The sequence below is a fragment of the Tamandua tetradactyla genome, chromosome 21 (genome assembly GCF_023851605.1).
Source record: "Tamandua tetradactyla isolate mTamTet1 chromosome 21, mTamTet1.pri, whole genome shotgun sequence".
NCBI lineage: Eukaryota > Metazoa > Chordata > Mammalia > Pilosa > Myrmecophagidae > Tamandua > Tamandua tetradactyla.
The window spans coordinates 34,127,790-34,145,913 of record NC_135347.1 but is presented as its reverse complement, the minus strand read 5'-3'; the positions used below and the strand labels follow the sequence as shown (position 1 = coordinate 34,145,913).

The following is an 18,124-nucleotide window of genomic DNA, read 5'->3' as shown; positions in this document are numbered from 1 at the left end:
GCGAACATGGTCAGGGTTCCTCTCTCATCTGGAAGGGCACATGGTGAACACAGCATCATCTGCTAGCTTCTTCTCCTGGCTTCCTGTTTCATGAAGCTCCCCAGGAGGCATTTTCCTTCTTCATCTCCAAAGATCACTGGCTGGTGGACTTTGTTTCTCATGCTTATGTCATTCTTCTCTGCTCTCTCTGAATCTCTCTCATTCTCCAAAATGTTTCCTTTTTTATAGGACTTCAGAAACTAATCAAGACCCATCCAAATGGATGGAGACATGCCTCCAGCTAATCCAGTTTAACAACCACTGTTGATTAAATCTCATATTCAAGGAGATGATCTAATTACAGTTTCAAACATACAGTGCTGAATAGGGATTCGAAGAAGCAGCTGCCTTTACAAAATGGGATTCAAATTAAAACATGGCTTTTCTAGGGTACATACATCATTTCAAACCAGCACAGGGGACATAACTACTGACACCACAGAAATAAAGGACATGATGAGAGGATACTATGAGCAACTATATGCTAATAAACTAGGTGTGCTAATTTAAATCTGTTGTGAACCCCAGAAAAGCCAAGTTCTTTAATCCTCCTTCAGTATTGCTGGATGGGAGCTTTTTAAATTGCTTCCATGGATTTGCAACCCACCCAATTGTCGGTGGTAACTTTTGATTAGATGGTTTCCATGGAGGTGTGTCTCTACCCATTCAAGGTGGGGGTGCTTACTGGAGCCCTTTAAGAGGGAACCATTTTGGAAAAAGCTTTAGAGCCCACACAGCCAGTCACCTTTGGAGAAGAAGAAGAAATGCACCCCTGCGGGAGTTTCATGAAACCAGAAGCCTGGAGAGAAAGCTAACAGATATTGACATGTTCACCATGTGCCTTTCCAGTTGAAAGAGACACCCAGAACTTCATTGGCCTTTCTTCAGTGAAGATAACCTCTTGCTGGTGCCTTAATTTGGACATTTTTATAGACTTACTTTAATTGGGACATTTCCATGGCCTCAGAACTCTAAATCTGAAACTTATTAAATTCCCCTTTTAAAAGCCATTCTGTTTCTGATATATTGCATTATGGCAGCTAGCAGACTAGAACACTAGGCAATGTAGTTTTCCTAGAAAAGCAGGAACAGCTATATTCTAATAAACTATACAACGTAGTCTTTCCTAGAAAAGCAGGAATAACTAATATTGACTCTAGAAGAGATAGATGACCTCAACAAACCAATCACAAGTAAAGACATTGAATCAGTCATCAGGAAGCTTCCAAAAAAAAAAGAAAAGTCCGGGACCAGATGGATTCACATATGAATTCTATCAAGCATTCAAGAAAGAATCAATACCAATCCTGCTCAAACTCTTCAAAAAAATTGAAGAGGAGGAAAGCTACCTAACTCATCTATGAAGCCAACATCACCCTAAGCCAGAAAAAAGCCAGACAAAGATACTACAAGAAAATTATAGACCTATCACTTTAATGAATATAGATGCAAAAATCCTCAACGAAATATTTGCAAATCAAATCCAGCAACACATTAAAATAATTATACGCTATGACCAAATGGGATTTTTTTCAGGTTTGCTAGACTGATTCAACAGAGGAAAATAAATTAATGTAATTCGCCACCTCAATAAATCAAAGCAGAAAATCACATGATCTTCTTGATTGATGCAAAAATAGGTATCTGGCAAAATTCAGCATCCTTTCCTGAAGAAAACACTTCAGAGGATAAGAGTAGAAGGAAACTTCCTGAACATGATAAAGGGAATATTTGAAAAACCCACAGCTAACATCATCCTCGAAAATGAAGTTGAAGATCAGAAGAAGACAAGGATGCCCACTATCACCATTGTTATTCACCATTGTGCAGGAACTTCCAGCTAGAGCAATTAGACAAGAAACAAAAATAAAAAGCGTGCAAATTGGAAAGGAAAAAGTAAAACTTTCACTGTTTTCAGATGACATGATACTGTATGTTAAAAATCCTGAAAAGTCTACAGCAAAGCCACTAGAGCTAATAAATGAGTACAGCAAATGGCAGCATACAAGATTAACACCCCCAAATCAGTAGTGGTTCTATATACTAATAATGAGCAATCTGAGGAGGAAATCAAGAAAAAAAAAATCCATGTACAATAGCAATCAAAAGAATCAAATATTTAGGAATAAATTTAACCAAGGACACAAAAGACCTATACACAGAAAACTACAAGAAATTACTAAAGGAAATCATGGAGTACCTAAATAAATGGAAGAGCATATGATATTCATGGATTGGAAGACTAAATATAGTTAAGATGTCAATTCTACCCAAACTGATTTATAGATTTAATGCAATGCCAATTAAAATCCCAACAACTTACTTTGAAGAAATAGGGAAATCAACAACCAAATTTATTTGGAAGAGCAGGGTGCCTCAAATAGCAAAAAAATATCTTGAGAAAGAAAAGTAAATTAGGAGGTCTCACACTACCTGACTTTAAAGCATATTATAAAGCTACAGTGGTCAAAACAGCATGGTACTGACATAAAGATACATATACTGACCAATGGGATCATATTGAGTATTCAGAAATAACCCCTCTCATGTATAGACAATTGCTCTTTGATAGCCATACCAACTGGGACAAAGAAGCCTCTTCAATAAATGGTGTTTGGAGAACTGATATCCAAATACAAAAGAATGAAAGAGAATCTATATTTCACATCCCATACAAAAATTAACACAAAACAGATCAAAGACCTGAATATTGGAGTTAAGACATGCACAATGAAAGAATAAAGTAGGACTTTTCCCAGGGGAAAGGGAAAAAATGAAAAGAAAATTCAGCACTTTTACAAATTAACTCAAAATCCCAAACTAGTTATTCCAACACATTGAACAAGGGACGAGTAACTTTTGTGAATTTCCTATGATCACTGCAAAGATGCCAATTTTTTTCATTTGCATTATGTCTAGATGAATTAAATTTTAAACTTTGAGTGCTCATACAGGTATGCTAATAAATGTTGCATTCGTACCTAATATGCATATTCAGCCTACTATTGGTGCCAAATGGTTGTGCTTTTTATTCTTGTTTTATAGAATTGTTTAGAAGGTAATTTTACATCTGGTGGATTTTGTTGTTCTGATTCCAAGATGACAAGTAGCACAGTAAGTAAAAAGAGTTACAGAGTAGGAGATCTTGTACATCACTCTGACCTGGAGTGAGTATGATAGGTAGAGTGCCTCATCTCTCCCTTTAAAATAACTGTACAGGAAGAGAGGCTCCACAATTTTCCTTGAAACAAAGCTAGCTAAAAAAAGAAATGTTCAGGCTGTTTAAGTGGGTGATGCTCTTTCTACTGTATTTTTGGGTGTAATTAAGCTTTTCTACAACTCTACTGCTAGCTGAAAAGGTCTCACCTCAAAATTCTTTTGAGCTCTTACTGTTACTTTTGGCATCCCCTCTGGCTCTGAAAAATGCCAAACCAGGTATGTTGCTAAGGTATGGAAATAGAGTATATGGACTTCTTGAGCCTTTGTCTTTCTGCTTACCTCAGGGAACTTATTGAAGCACTATAAAAGGGTGAAAAGAAAGTCATAGTGGAGAAGAGGCCAACTTTTTAAGAGTTATAGTAATTCCCTAAGTAATGATTTATAAAGGAAGATTCAGCATCAGCCAGTGATCAGAAATCTATACCAGAAGCTAGGAAGCTATTTTTGTTCTCTGTCAGTATATATCTATTTGTGTAACATTGGCATATATTTACAGCTTCTCTAAAGACAGACATTGCCTTACTAAATCACCCCTGGATTCCATGCTTTTTAAGAAGGAGGACTGGAAAGAAAGAAGGGGGAGCAAGACACAGCTCCAGTCTCAGCCATTCCTCTCCTCTTCTTCTATGGCTTTTCCTGTCCTGTGTCATCTCTCAAGCTCCTGCAAGTATTCCTGTCAGGTAACTATAGGAGAACCCTCCTGGACACTTGTGTAGCCGAATTGAGTCCAGACATCCAAATTGTCCTTCCATGAGATTCCAGCCCCAAGATCCCCACTTCTTATGTCTCCCCTCACTCTGCCCCTCCTCCTCCCCAAGCCTTGTTTCTGGCATCCACAAACACTGATAATTCTGATGTCTCTTTGGATCCTTACTTCTCCCTTGAGATACTAAAGTCACTTGTCATTTCAGCTCATCTATCTGGGGAAAAATGTGGAGGTCAGAGATGATAACTACATGGACCTTACAGAAGGGAATCCCCCTCAAGCTGGTTAGACAAGAAAGAGTTCACTCACACTACAGTAACAGCACTTCCAGAAGGGGGTTTTCAAAGAGGACCCTGAATGGGCAGTCCCACGGGAATGGAACTGCTTTTCTTTTCTGGTCCAGCTTACCTTACCTTATTTTGCTAGCTTCCTTTCAGCTCCTCTGACAACTCTGTGGAATGCTATTTCCACATGGGACTCAAAGGGCTGGAGCAGCCTTGATCACGTTTAAAGAGCTTCATGTGGTACAGACAGCTTTGTGCAACAGTCGTGTTCTTAGTAATTCCATAGCAGCCTTCAGAATCTCCGTTCTGAGGTAGGGAGTGGTTAGGTATATTTCTGTTCTATGACTTTTAAATGGGTTCTTTTCAATACTATACTTGTGACTCAGACCTGGGAAGCGTTATGAAAGCTGTGCATCTTATCATCAGAGAAAAGATATTCCCTATATGGTGAATTAGATACTAAAACCTCCTATTGCCTTTTGTTTTTTAGCAAAAGATCTTAATACATAATGTATTAAAACATATTGTTCTGAGTAATAATGAAAGCAAACTTAATTATCCACATGGTCAGCTCATTCGCCAGGCTATCCTGAAAAATCTTGGGAAAGGCTTAACTCAAATCAAGACACATATCTTTAATCTATTACTCTTGTTAATAAGATGAATGAGAGTTACTCTGAAAAATGCTGATTAAGTCCCAGAGTTAGATGTCATCCATTTGTTTCTTCTTGACTAATTTTTATATTGTTATCTTTTAATTACTGCATTCTTAGTCTTTATTTTCTGTGAAAAGTAGATGCTATGATTTATTACCTTTTAATCGTATTTTATCTTAGTTGCATAACCTTTGGATGCAAACATTATTGTCAGTTATAACTAAAAACTTTAGAAAATTAAAACTTCTAAGAAGTTTTCGAAATTTCTCAAATTTGGTCATCCAGTGACAGTCCATTCCTTCCATTTAATTGATTAAATGCCTTAAAGAGGCATTTAATTCACTTTGAGATATACCTATAATTAATTTTATTTGTGATGTTTCCCACTGCCAGATCTACATTTCCTATAATTTTTATAAAAATTGCTTAGTTACCTTTGCATTGGTTTATCTTTTGTATATGTAACCAAGGTCGTATGAGAGTTAAAGGGAAATTCCTAAGAAACTGTATATAAGCCTTTACTTTGCTTCTTACTTGGGACAAAACATTTTTCTAGCTCTTATGAAGAATAACAATTTTTTTAAAAAACTGTGCTTTTGACCTTGTGTTTTTTCTTTTGACTTTTTTTTATGTTATAGTATAACATATATACAAAGCAAAGAAATTAAAAATAATAGTTTTCAAAGCACTCTTCAACAAGTAGTTACAGGACAGACCCCAGAGTTTGTCATGGACTACCATACAATCCTCTCCTATTTTTCCTTCTAGTTGCTCAAGAATATAGGAGGCTAGAGGGCTTCAATATTTTTTTTTATCATCACAATTGACTTTTTTTCCTTCTTTTTTGTGAAAAATAACATGTGTACAAAAGAACTATAACTTTCAAAGCACAGTACCACAATAAGTTGTAGAACATATTTCAGAGTTTGGCATGGGTTACAATTTCACAATTTTAGGTTTTTACTTCTAGCTGCTCTAAAATACTGGAGACTAAAAGAGATATCAATTTAGTGATTCAGCATTCATATTCATTTGTTAAATCCTATCTTCTCTGTATAACTCCACCATCAACTTTGATCTTTCCATCCCTCTTTTTAGGGGTGTTTAGGCAATGGCAATTCTAAATTTCTCATATTGTAAGGGTCTGTTACTAATATGGGGTAGGGAGATAAAACTAACTGGTGTTCTGGAGAAGCTGGTCAGGTTTCAGGACTTATCTGGACCAGGGACCCATCTGGAGGTTGTAGGTCTCTGGAAAGTTACTCTAGTGCATGGAACCCTTGTGGAATCTTATATATTGCCCTAGGTGTCCTTTAGGATTGGCTGGAATGGTCCTGGTGGGGATTGGCTGGTCATGATAGGTAGCAAGGTCTAATGAAGCTTGCATAAGAGCAACCTCCAGAGTAGCCTCTTGACTCTATTTGAACTCTCTCTGCCACTGATACTTTACTAATACACTTCTTTTTCCCTTTTTGGCTGGGATGGAATAACTGATCCCATGGTGCCAAGTGTGGATTCATCCCTGGGAGTCATCTCCCACATTGTCAGGGAGACTTTCACCCCTGGATGTCATGTCCCACATAGGGTAGAGGGCAATGATTTCATTTGCAGAGTTGGGCTTAGAGAGACTGAAGCCACATCTAAGCAACAAAGAGGTCCTCCAGAAGTAACTCTTAGTCATGCCTATGGGGAATCTAAGCTTCTCTGCTACCTACATAAGCTTCACAATAGTAAGCCTCATGATCGAGGGCATGGCCTTTTGATTTGGGTGTCCCTAAACTTTAACGCAGTATCAGGGGATTCCCTAAAGGTAAGGTTTAATAGTTCCATATTTTTCTCCCATCCCTCAGGGCACTTTGCCAATACTTTTTGATTATCTGCTTAATATACTCTAGGATATATCCAGGCATTACAATAATCTATACAGGATTAAAGGACCTCTTTCCTATTCTGTACTCCCTATGTTTCAGTTGTTCAAATGAGCTATACAGATAGGTTGAATTAGATTACGCACTACAGAAAATTTCAGTTCCAGATCAAATAAATCTTTCTTCCACAGGTCTTAAAGAGTATGTGTGGGGCGGACCACAGTGGCTCAGCAGGCAAGATTGCTTGCCTGCCATGCCAGAGGACCCAGGTTCGATTCCCGGTGCCTGCCCATGTAAAAATAAATAAATACAATTTAATAAAAAGAAAGAGTATGTGTGGTTCTGAAATATAAACATTGTCTTCCTTACCTCTATGTTCTGAATAATTTTAACCCCAACCTGTTCGGCTTTGTTCTTATCTCTAAATATCAGGTTATATATGTAAAACAGCCTCTCTAAATCCAGAAATAATAATCACCACTCCGGAGTTAATGTGTCTACTTTAAAAGATTACAATCGAGGTCCCTTTTTTCTTATAAGCATTTTCTAAAGTGACAATACCATTCTTGTTCTTTTTTTTTCTGGCTTATTTTGTCTCAACAAATGTCCCACGTGTTCATTCACATCGTTGCATGCCTCACGACTTTGTTCGTTTCTGTAGCAGCACAACCTTCGTTCATAAGTATATACCATCATTTGCCAATCTACTTTTCCGTCAGTGCATCCTTCAGCCACCTGCATTCATCAGGCATCATGTAAAGGGCCCAAAGTCAACAATCCATCAATATTCTCAATTTTAAATAATTTCATTGTTACCAAGAGAAAGAAACTCAATAAACACACCCTTGCCAAAAAGAAAATCTAAATCTCCTCTTAACTCTTGTCCCTCTCCCCATTATTTACCTCTGCTGTTGCTGTGGTAGTGCTGATGGTTTCCTTTTGAACATAGCTCACAGCATGCAATAGCAGTTTTCCCCCTGTGCTCAAGACTAAAACAATCTTTTTACAAGAATCATATCTTTGAATTAATTCTTGTGAGAATTTGTATTTCTAGTGTTAATCAGTGGGACACGTAGGTCTATACAACCCCACTCAACCTTCAGTATGGTTATTTTACCTACAGACCCACTAGAGAACCACCTTTACTCCTATCTATTCCCTTAAATTGGAGTTCAACTTCATTAGCTAACGGTTCACCCATCTCTAGCTTCTATATATATATTTAAGTCCTCTATATTCTGTATTATAAGCCTCTGATTATACCTTTATGCTGGCCGTAAGAGTGGAATAATACAGTATCTATCCTTTTGTGTCTGGCTAACTTCATTTAGCATTATGTCCTCAAGCCTCATCCATCTTGTCATGTGCTTCAGGACGTCATTTTGTCTTACTGCTGCATAATATTCCATCACATGTATATACCACATTTTGTTGATCCACTTGCCTCTTGATGGACATTTGGTTTGTTTCCATTTTTTGGTCTTTGTGAATAATGCTGCCATGAACATCAGTGTGCAAATGTCTGTTTGTGTTGTTGCTTCCAGTTCTCCTGGGTATATACCAAGTAGTGCTATTGCTGGGTCATAGGACAGCTCAATATTTAGTTTCCTAAATATCAAATAGTCTTCCATAGTAGCTGCACCATTATACACTCCCACCAGCAGAGCATAAGTGTCCCAGTTTCTCCACGTCCTCTCCAACATTTAGTTTCCTGTTTGTCTAATAGCAACCATATCTACAATGAGATACCACCTCACACTAATAGCAATGTGAGGTGGTATCTCACTGTAGTCTTGATCTGCATTTCCTTCATAGCCAGTGAAAATGAGCATCTCTTCATGTGCTTTTGAGCCTTCAGTATTTGCTCTTCAGAAAAAAAATGCCTATTCATATATTTAGCCCATTTTATAATTGGGTTGTTTGTTCTTTTGTTGTTGAGTTGTATGATTTCTTTGTATATACACTTTGAAGTGCAGAAACATTTGATTTTGAGGAGTTCACATTTATCTATTTTTTCTTTTGTTGCTTGTGCTTTGGGTGTAAAGTTTAGGAAGCTACCTCCTATTACTAGGTCTTAAAGATGATTCCTTACACTTTTTTTCTAGAAGCTTTATGGTGCTAGTTCTTATATTTAGGTGTTTGATCCATTTTGAGTTCATCTTTGTGTAGGGCATAAGATAGGGGTACTCTTTCATTCAGTTCTCTCAGGCCCAATTATTGAAAAGAATATTTTGTCCCAGTTCAGAGGATTTGGGAGCCTTGTCAAAAATCAGTTGACCATAGATTTGGTGGTCTATTTCTGCACTCTCGATTTGATTCCATTGGTCAATGCTTCTATCTTTCTGCCAACACCATGCTGTTTTGACCACTGTGGTTTTATAATAGGTTTTGAAGTCAGGGAGTGTTAATCCTCTCACTCTGTTCTTGTTTTTTAGGGTACGTTTAGCTATTTGGGGTCTCTTTCCCTTCCAGATGAATTTGGTAGTTATCTTTTCCAAGTCTTCAAAGTAGGTTGTTGGAATTTTGATTGGTACTGTGTTGAATCTGTAGATCAATTTGGGGAGAATTGACATCTTAACTGCATTTAGCCTTCATATCCATGAGAAGGGAGTGTCTTTCCACCCGTTTAGGTCTCCTTTGATTTCTTTTAGCAATGTTATGTCATTTTCTATGTACACATCCTTTACATCCCTAGTTAGGTTCATTCCTAAGTACTTGATTCTTTTAGTTGCTATTTTGAATGGTATTTTTCCCTTAATGACTCCTCAGCTAGCTCATTGCTTGTGTACAGAAATGTTACTGATTTTTGCACATTAATTTTTTATATCCCGCCACCTTGCTGAATTTGTTGAGTAGCTCAAGTAGCTTTACTGTAGAGTTCTCAGAATCTTCCAAGTTTAGTATCATATCATCTGCAAATAATGAGAGTTTTACTTCCTCCTTTCCAATTTGGATGTCTTTTATTTCTTTGTCCTTTCTGATTGCTCTGGCTAGAACTTCTGGCACAATGTTGAGTAATAGTGGCATATTAGTTAGGGCTCTCTAGAGAAACAGAGTCGATAGGAAACACTTGCAAATGTAAAATTTGTAAAAGTGTTTCACGTAACTGTGGGAACACAGAGTCCAAAATCCGCAGGGCAGGCTGTGCAGCCGACAATTCCAATGAAGGGTCTGGATGAACACCACAGGAGAGGCTCGCCAGCTGAAGCAGGGAGGAAGAGCCTGTCTCTTCTGAATCCTCCTTAAGAGGCTTCCAGTGATTAGATTAAGCATCACTCATTGCAGAAGACACTCCCCTTGGCTGATTACAAATGGAATCACCTGTAGATGCAGCTGACATGATCATGATTTAATTCTATGAAATGTCCTCATTGCAACACATGGGCCACCACTTGCCCAACCAGACAAACAGGTACCACCACTTGGCCAAGTTGACACATGAACCTGACCATGACAAGTGGCAATAGTGGGTATCCTTATCTTGTACCTGATCTTAGGGGGGAAGCTTTCAGTCTCTCTCCATTGACTGCAATGCTGGCTATTGTTTTTTCATATATTCCCTTTATCATATTGAGGTATTACCTTTGATTCCTATCTTTTGGAGTGTTTTTATCAAAGAAGGATGATGAATTTGTGGAATGCTTTTTCAGCATCAATTGAGATGATCATGTGATTTCCCCCCTTCAATTTGTTAGTGTGAGTATTACATTAATTATTTTCTTGTATTGAACCATCCTTGTATTCCTGGTATAAACCCCACTTGGTCATGGTGTATAATTCTTTTAATGTGCTGTTGGATTCGATTTGCTAATATTTTATTGAGAATTTTTGCATCTGTGTTCATTATGGAGATTGGTCTGTAGTTTTCGATTCTTATAGCATCTTTTCCTGGTTTGAGTATTAAAATGATGTTAGCTTCATAAAATTAGTTAGGTAGAGTTCCTTTTTCCTCAATTTTTTTGAAAAGTTTGAGCAGGATTGGTGTAAGTTCTTTCTGGAATGCTTGATAAAATTCCCCTTATAAAAAATAATAATTTATTTTATTTCCTCAGGATCTGTAGTAATGCACACCTTCTCATTTCTGATTTTGTTTATTTGCATCCTCTCTCTTTTTTTCTTTGTGAGTCTTGTTAATGGTCCATCAATTTTATTGACCTTCTCAAAGAACCAACTTCAGGTTTACTGATTCGTTCTATTGTTCTTTCATTCTCCTATTCATTTATCTCTGCTTTAGTCTTTGTTATTTCTCGTCTTCTGTTTGCCTTGGGGTTGGTTTGCTTTTTCTTCTCAAGTTCCTCCAGGTGTGCTCTTTCTTGTTTTTTAATATAGGCATATAGGCATTTAGGGCAGTAAATTTCCTTCTCAGCACAGCGTTTGCTGCATCCCATAAGTTCGGATAAGTTGTATTCTCATTTTCATTCATCTCCAGATAGCTGCTGATTTTTTCTTTGACCCAGTGGATGTTTAGGAGTGTGTTATTTAATTGCCATATATTTGTGAATGTTCTCGTTCTTTGGTGGTTACTGAGATCCAGTTCCATCCCATTATGATCAAAGAAAGTGCTTTGAATAATTTTCAATATTTTTAAATTTGTAAAGACCTGTTTGGTGCCCCCAGAATATGATCTATCCTGGAGAATGTTCCATGAGCACTAGAGTAGAAGAATGTATATACTTGTGCTTTGGGGTGCAATAACCTATATATGTCTGTTAGGTCTAATTCATTTATCAAGTTATTTAACTTCTCTATTTCCTTGTTGATCTTCTGTCTGGTTTTTCTATCTATAAAAGAGAGTAGTGTATTGAAGTCTCCTACTATTAGGTGCAGACTATCACTCCCTTCAGTTTCACCATTGTCTGTTTCATGTATTTTGGTGTTCCTTGATTGGGAGCATAAATATTTATGATTGTTATATCTTCTTGGTGAATTGACCCTTTAATTAGTATATAGTGTCCCTCTTTATCTTTTATGATGTCTTTACATTTAAAGTCTACTTTATCCAATGTTAGTATAGCTACTCCTGCTTTTCTTCTGGTTACAACTTGCATGGAAAATCTTCTTCCATCCTTTCACTTACAATCTATTCATATCCTTGTATCTAAGATGAGTCTCTTGTAAGCAGCATATGGCTGGATTGTGTTTCTGAATCCACTCTGCCAATCTGTATCTTTTAATTGGTTAGTTTAGTCTGTTAACATTCAAATTTATTACTGAAAAGGCATTTCTTGATTCCACCATCTTATCTTTTTATTTTATTTGTCAGATCTATATATTCTTTTCCCTCCTTCTCTTTGTATTCTTTAAATTACCCTAAGTGGTACTCTTCAATTCTGTGCCCTCCTTCAGACCTCCCTCTCCTGTCTTCTTTTTTCAGCTGGCAGAACTCCTTTCAGTATTTCTTATAGGGCTGGTCCCTTATTGACAAGTTCTTTCAGGACTCTTTTGTCTGTGAAAACTTTAATTTTGAAGGATAGTTTGACTGGGTACAGAATTCTTGGCTGGAGGTTTTTCTCCTTCAGGATCTTGAATATATCATACCACTGCCTTCTCGCCTCCAGAGTGCTAGTTGAGTAGTCTGTACTCAGTCTTATTTGGTTTCCCTTGTATGTAGTAGATTGTTTTTCTCTTGCTGTCTTCAGGATTTTCTGCTTCTCCTCAACATTTGACAGACTGACTAATATGTGCCTTGGAGAAGGCCTATTTGGATTTATTCTCTTTGGAGTTTGTTGGGCTTCTTTGACTTATATATTTAAGTCCTTTATGAGGGTTGGGAAGTTTTCCCCCATTGCATCTTCAACTGCTCTTCCTAGCCCTTTACTCCTCTCTTCTCCTTCTGGGACACTAATGATTCTTATACTTGTGAGCTTTGTTTTGTCCATCATTTCCCTGAGCTCCAATTCAATTTTTTTTCTATCTTGTTTTTGCCATTTGCTGTTTTGAGTCTTTGAAGTCAATTATCCTGTCCTCTATATCACTTATTCATTCTTCTGTCTCTTCAAATCTGGGGTTGTGTGCCCCTAGTGTGTTTTTTATTTCATCAACAGAATCTTTAATCTTTGTGATTTCTGCTATTTTTGTATCTATTCTTTCAAATTCCTCTTTATGCTCTTCTATTGTCTTCTTGATCTCCTTTATGTCATTTGCCATCCCAGTTATTTTATTAAGTAGAGTTGTATGAACATCTTTTGATTAGTTGTTCTAATGTCTGTGTCTCCTCTGGTGTTTTAATTTGGTCATTAAGCAGGGCTATATCTGTCTGCATTGTGACATGCTTAGTGATCTGCTGTCTTCATGGCATGTAAATATCTTGATTGATTAACTTTGGGAAATGATTTCTTTCAGTAGCTTATGGCCTTGTGTTTGCAGGACGGTTGTACAGGGAGCAGGGCACGGGGTGGAGCACTCAGTACAGTGACTTGTTTCAGGGCAGGTATGGGCACAGGTTCAAGATGTTACACTGATGCTTGTGAATATGGGCGCTGAGTTGCCAGGAAAGATGTGGCTGTGTGGTGCACTGGTCTGGGGGGCATAACGCTGGTGTGCACTGGTTTAGGGCATGGGCCCTTTGTGCACATGTGTAGAGCTGTGCCAGCAGGTCAGCATTATGCCTTAGTGAATTGGGGCAGATGTGACCCGGCTGCATAGGTCAGCACTTTCTCAGAGCTGGAAAGTGAGGCTGAGGACTGTGCACATGCGCAGTTCTAGGACTGCTGTAAAGTGTGATTCCCAGAGCTGAATGAGGTGATTGGGGGCCTGTGCGCATGCGTGGGCCTGGGAGTTCCATAAATGGATGCGCTGAGCTCAAGGAGGGCGGGTGAGGCTGTGTGACACTATGGCAATGGGTGGGAGTAGCCTAGGTATGGAGGTTAGTGCCCACAACCTTTATGTTGTGCTCCGGTTGGGCTGTACTGGGGGTGGAGGTGTGGGCTGGAATGTGCACTGGGGGCTGGTGGGGTGAGGGCACCTGGAGTGTGGGCAGTGGGAGCAAGTGAGGGGCTTCAGGTGCGTGGGGTGCGGGGTGAGTCGCCAGTCACAGGGCTGCACCAAGGAAGGTAGCACACCCAAGGAACACGACCTGGCTTACCTAGTAATCCCGCACTCCCATCCGTGCACTGCCGTGGGCTCTGCACCTCCACACCTGACTCCAGCTTTCTGACTCTCAGCTCCTCTGCAATTAGGGCTGCCGCATGTGGTGTAGAAGGCTGTCCAGGTCAGCCACACTTCCAATTGCTGCCTCAGTTGCACTCCTGTTCCTTCTCTAACTTTTCCGTGGAGCGGGGCTAATCTGGAGCTACTCTAGTTGGCCATCTTCCCGGAAGTCCCCGACCTTATGTTTGTTTTTTTGTTTTTTTGGCATGGGCAGGCACCAAGAATTGAACCTGAGTCCAGGGCATGGCAGGCGAGAACTCTGCCTGCTGAGCTGCTGTGGCCCACCCCTGACCTTATGTTTTTTAATGGTATATAAAACAATAATTAATAAACACAGTATAAAACTCACTGTCTTTTTTTAGACTTTTGATATTATTTGATATTGTACAAATTTTATTAAATCAGATTAAAGACCTATGTGACTGATTTCTTTCAGTGTTCACATTAGTGGCTCTGTACACAAATATGCTGTGATGGAACTGAAACCACAATTTATTGTAAAGACCTTGGTAATGTGTGCATAAGCTTTTCTCCCCTTTTGTTACTGTATTTAGTTTGTGATAATTTTTTTACCATATGATATTTATTGATTTAAATCATTGCACAAATATTAAAATACATATTGTTACAATGACAAAAATAAATAAATGAACTTAAATAATCCCAGTGAGCCCATAAAGTTGCCCCATTAAACAGAAGAAGAAGTGAAAAATCATGTAGGAGTAAGTTTTTACCACAAGGTTTTTCCTACAGTTTTGGTTTGGTTATTCAAATTAACATGCATCTGTCAATTAGAGTTTTGGGATACATGAAAGAAAGATTGCATATTATTATTATTATTATTATTATTACCTTTTTTGAGGTGACAGGGGAGGTGTATGGTCCAGGAACTGAACCTGGGTCTCCTGCGTGGAAGGCGAGCATTCTACCCCTGAACCACCCATGCATTCTTCGTGTTATTTCTTTTACTTAGAAGAAAACAAACAGCAGAACTCATGGTTTGAGATTTATAGACAGCAAATGACATAGGTATTTATGACAGCGTTTAATAGGTATATGTTGATGTACCTTTATAATCCTCATGGAAGAATTATTTCCTCTGATTTTACCCCAAGAATACGCTGGTCTTAAAATTTATGAGGTCACTGACAAGTGTGAGGGATATGTGACTAGGTGTTTTTCACAACCTATCTGAATCTGAAATGTGAAAATTGAAATGATCTTTCATTTGGTTTGTAATAATCCTTACTTTCTAACATAGGTATCTTTGGCATATCCCATTGACCTACTCCACAAGTTCCTCTAATACAATTCATAGACATTGTACAAAGACAGGTAATGAACCCTATACAAAAATTAACTCAAAGTGGATCAAACACCTAAATAAAAAAACCAGTACCATAAAACTCCTAGAAGAAAATATAGAAAACATCTTCAAGACCTTGTAGTAGGAGGTACCTTCCTAAACTTTACACCCAAAGCACAAGCAACAAAATAAAAAAATAGATAAATTAGGAACACCTCAAAATCAAATGCTTCTGAGGCTCAAAGGACTTTGTCAAAAAAGTGAAGATGCAACCAACTCAATGGGAGAAAATATTTGGAAATCACACATCGGATAAAGGTTTGATATCCTGTATACATAAAGAAATCATACAACTCAACAACAAAAGAACAAGCAACCCAATTATAAAATGGGCTTAAGATATGAATAGACATTTTTCCAAAGAGCAAATACAGATGGCTAAAAAGAACATAAAGAGATGCTCATTTTCGCTGACTATGAAGGAAATGCAGATCAAGACTACATTGAGAAACCACCTCACACCTATAAGAATGTCTGGTATTATAGAGGTGAAAATCTAAAATTGTGGAATTGTAACTCATACCAAATGAAATCTGTTCTGAAGCTGATTGTTGCACTGTGCTTTGATATTTATTGATTTTGGTATATATGTTATTTTTCACAAAAGAGAAAAAAATATTTCTCCAATCTCCAGTGTTTTGGAGCAGCTAGAGGGAAAAATCTGAAATAGTGGAATGGTAGCCCATAATAAACTCTGAAATCTGTTCTGTAACTACTTGTTGAAGTGTACTTTGAGAAGCATTGCTTTTTCTTTCCTTTCTTTGTATATATGTTATATTTAACAATAAAAAATGTTTAAAAATGTAAAGAAAAAGAAAGAATGGCGGCTATTAAAGAAACAGAAAACTACAAATGTTGGAGAGGATGTGGAGAAATTCTCCACTGCTGGTGGGAATGTATACAGCCACTATGGCATACAGTTTGGCAGTTCCTTAGGAAATGAAATATTGAGTTGCCTTACAACCTGGCAATAACACTACTCTGTATATAACCAGAAGAACTAAAATTGAGACAAACAGACATTTGCACGCTGATATTCATAGCGGCATTATTCACTATTGCCAAAAGATACAACCATCCCAAATGCCCATCACCAGATGGGTGGATAAACAAAATGTGGTATATATATACAATGGAATATTATGCAGCAGTAAAATGACGTCCTGAAGCACGTGACAAGGTGGATGAGGCCTGAGGACATAATGCTGAGTAAAATAAGCCAGACGTAAAAGGATACATGTTATATGATTTTGCTTTTATGACCTTGATAAAGTTAAACTCGGGATTATAATACAGAACATAGGGGACCCAGAGATACACAAAAGCTGGAGTTAGGTGAAGGGTTACCTAATTAGGTTGAACTTAAATCCAAGGAATGGATAGTAGTGAAGGCATTCATTAGTAGCAGTTCAATAGTACTACAAGTATTATTGCCATATTGAAGGTGAACATGATTGAAAGGGGTTGTATAGAACCACATATCCCACCAATTAGCGCTATAAATATAAATGTCTTGCATGAACTACTTCGAAGATATGAATCTTGCATAAAGAGTAAATAATATTGGGATATAGGGGGTAAACTATTAATGTAAACTATGGTCTATGTTAACAGGAAGATATTAACATTACCACAATAATACCAGGGGTAATTAATGCGGGGGGGGCAGGAAGGGACAAGAGTTAAGGGGAGGTTTGTATTTTCTATTTGGTGAGGGTATGTTTATCAGTTAATTGTCTAAAATTGGGAGTGTTGATGATTGTACAACTAAGTGAGGATAATTTAAGACATGGATTGTTGAATTTGGATATTATACACGATGCCCAATAGATGGAGGTGGCCAAAGACTGAGAAAAAGAATGGCAAACTGTGGTGTATACATATGATCAAATATTGTGAGGCTACAGAAAAGAACGATGTCGTGAGGCATGCAACAAGGTGAATGAACCTGGGGGACATTATGTGATGCAAGATAATCCAGAAACAAAAGAATAAACATCATATGGTCTCTTTTAGAAAATATTTGTAAGGAAATAGGGGCCTAGATTATAAACTCTTATAGGAGTCACATTTAGTCCAGAGCTGTAATTGTTATTTTTAGATTTTGAGATGCTGGGCTGTATATGTTTAAACTGGTATTTCCCTAGGATGTGTGACACCCAAGACTCAGAGTAGGGGTTCTTCAGATCTGAAAGTCAGCATTGCCACATACAAAAACTGTTAAAGAAACCGAAAAAAAAGATCAGCCTTCAATTAGGGATAAGAACGAAGCCAAGCCGGTCAAGACTAAGGTAAGTCAGAATTCAGGGGTAAGGAGGACACTGTCTGTATTTTAGATCTTCACTCACTCTATGAGACCAAAGGAAGAGAGATTTATTTTGTCCAAAACCTAAATTTTCTGTAGCACATAATCTAACTCAACCTGTCTGGATAGATCATCTGAACGATTCGAACATGTGGAGCCCAGAAAGGAAATGAGGACTTGTAATTCTGTATAGCTTAATGTAATGCCCAGCAACGTCCCAGAGTATGTTGCGCAGATCATTAAAAAGTATTGGCAAAGTCCCTTGAGGGACGGGAGGAAAATATGTAACTATTAAGATTTACCACCAGGGAAATCCCTGATACTGTTTCAGATATTAGGGACTCCTAAATCAATAGGCCAAGCCCTTGATCTTGAGGCTTGCTCTTGTGAAGCTTTTTTATGTAGCAGAGAAGTTAAGTCTACCTATAGTTATGCCTACGAGTTACTTCCAGAGGATATCTTTTTCTTTTTTTTCTCAGATGTGGCCTCTCTCTCTCTCTAAGCCCAACTCTGCCAGTAAAATCATTACCCT

General features: G+C 37.9%; 1 long non-coding RNA gene across 1 annotated transcript in view; it reads right to left on the bottom strand.

Annotated features, from left to right (window-relative positions):
• LOC143665556 (uncharacterized) overlaps positions 1–18,124 on the bottom strand; it is a 62,676-nt gene that overhangs the window by 17,564 nt on the left and 26,988 nt on the right. The window lies entirely within an intron of this gene.